The following is a 2,500-nucleotide window of genomic DNA, read 5'->3' as shown; positions in this document are numbered from 1 at the left end:
GTGTGTGTGTGTGTGTGTGTGTTTGTATATGGATGTGTGTGTGTGTGTGCATGTGTTTGTATATGGATGTGTGTGTGTGTGTGTGTGTGTGTGTGTGTGTGTGTGTGTGTGTGTGTGTGTGTGTGTGTTTGTATATGTGTGATCGCAAGCGTTAAGGACACACTACCCCCCTCCTCCTTTGAGGACCATCTGCTGATGTTTTGATCGGCTTTCTCCAACAGCTCAGACCGATAACCAAATCTACCCCAAAAAAAAACAATGATAAGCCCCCCCGTCAAAACACATTTCACACAGACTCCCCCCCCCCCGCGACACACAGATAAGCATGCGAATCCTACCCCCTCTCCACTTCTAATGATGTAAACTCCAACAAATTGACTACTGTGTCTCTCTCATGAGACCATCACACACAAACCCCCCCCCCCCCACACACACACATACACACACACACACACTCACACAGACACACACACACAACCCCCCCCCACACACACACACACACACACACGCCCTATCTCCACCACTGGGGAAAAACCGAGTGCATTGTAATAATCTTCAGGTGCCTGGCAGAACCCCCCCCCCCCCCCCCCCCCCCCCACTCTCCACAAGAGACGGTGTTAATGAAATAGGCCGCATCCCCTGGTGTGCCAGTTCAGGAGTTCATCCTTCCTCCCTGACGTACCGACGAAGGTAACTAGCTTCAGTCCCGTCCCCCCCTGTGGAGCAAACCCCCCCTCAGGATATCGCCATCCGTCTCGTCTCCGTGTGATCTAGGTCATTCCGGGCCACGCTGAACAAAACCCTTTTCTCCTCCTCTTCCCCCTCCCCCTCCTCCTCCCCCTCTTCCTCCTCCCTCCTCCTCCTCCTCCTCTCCACCTCCTCCTCCTCCTTCCTCCTCTTCCTCCTCCCTCCTCCCCCTCCTCTTCCTCCTTCCTCCTCCTTCCTCCTCCTCCTCCTCCTCCCTCCTCCTCCTCCTTCCTCTTCCTCCTCCTCCTTCCTCCTCCTCCTTCCTCCTCCTCCTCCTCCTCCTCCTCCTCCTCCTTCCTCATGCTCGTCTAGCTCGGGGTCGTGTCCGTTCGCCCTCTCCTTCCCGCCGCCTCGCCTCGCCCGTCTCCACGTCACGTCTGCGGCGCCGGTGTACTCGCTTACATTTTTCATTCGGGGTCACGGCGGCGGCGGGTCGGCAGACACGGGTGAAAAAAACAAACATGAAAAACGCGGCCGCCTCTCTCCAACTCGGAAACTATGTTCAATTATGTATGAGTCTCTGCCGGTCGCGGAGCAGGAGTCAAGCTGTGTGAAGCCCTGCTGTCCTGCTGGACATACACGCACACACACGGTGCACTCACAGACCCACACGCACTACCACGTACACGTACACACATGCGTGCAGGTACACACATACGGGCGCACACACGCGGTGAACTCGCAAACACATCCGCACACACACTCGGACACACATGCGTGCAGGCGCGGACACACACACACACACACACACACCTGCGCGCACGTACACCCAGCCTTCCGGGATCTGTTTACGAGCGGTATCGTCCATTGAGCGAGTGTTCTTTCCTTCACTGTAACACGAATAGAAGCACTGAAGTATTAAAGTCAAACACGGGGGCTGTGTGTCTGGCCGAGGCCGGCTTACACGGTTGAATGTAGTCAGGCTAGCATTCTGGCTAACCGTAATAGGCAGGGCTAGCCTAGCCTAGCCTCACTTTTAGTGCAAACCGGCTGTTGCACTTGAGATATTGGAAGCACCACGAGACCCAAGAGGCTGCCTACGGAGGCTAGATTCATCCCCTTCCCTAGCACCTGTCCAAGTGGCTTATAAGGAGCTCGGGGAGGGTGGAAAATGTAACTTGACACTTTTTTTATTCTAGTAATAGAAAACGCTAGAAATCGCTCCTTAAAAAACTAACGGAGGAAAACTAGGGGAAAGAAAGAGAGGGAGGGAGGGAGGGAGGGGGAGAGAGAGAGAGAGAGAGAGAGAGAGAGAGAGAGAGAGAGAGAGAGAGAGAGAGAGAGAGAGAGAGAGAGATTAGGGGAGAGAGAGAGAGACTAGGAGGGAGAGACTAGGGGAGAGAGAGACGAGAAGATAGCGCGACTTAGAGGGAGAGAGGGAGAGAGAGAGACCAGCAGGGAGAGAGATGGGGAGAGAGAGACCAAGAGTAGAGAGACTAACAGAGAGAGGCGAGTGAGAGAGAGAGTGTGTCAAGGTGACGTCATAATCTGCCCCGAAACTCCCCCCCCCCCCCCCCCCCCAGTGAAAAATAAACCAGCGAGAGGCGGGGCGGCGGTCAGACCTGATCCGTGGAGATATGGTTTACCTCGGTGTGCTCGCCTACCCAGAAGCCCCAGCGCTGGCGGAACTGCCGCCGGGTTCCGGTGCCCCCGGCTGGCAGCCGCATGCATCCTGACCCCGAGGGGAGAGAGGCGGCGAGGAAAGATGGAGGGGTGAGGAAAAAGAGAGGGAGAGGAAGAAGGCGAAGAGCAC

Source organism: Gadus macrocephalus, chromosome 4, assembly GCF_031168955.1.
Source record: "Gadus macrocephalus chromosome 4, ASM3116895v1".
NCBI lineage: Eukaryota > Metazoa > Chordata > Actinopteri > Gadiformes > Gadidae > Gadus > Gadus macrocephalus.
The sequence above is the reverse complement of the archived record's forward strand: the minus strand, read 5'-3'. Positions refer to the sequence as shown.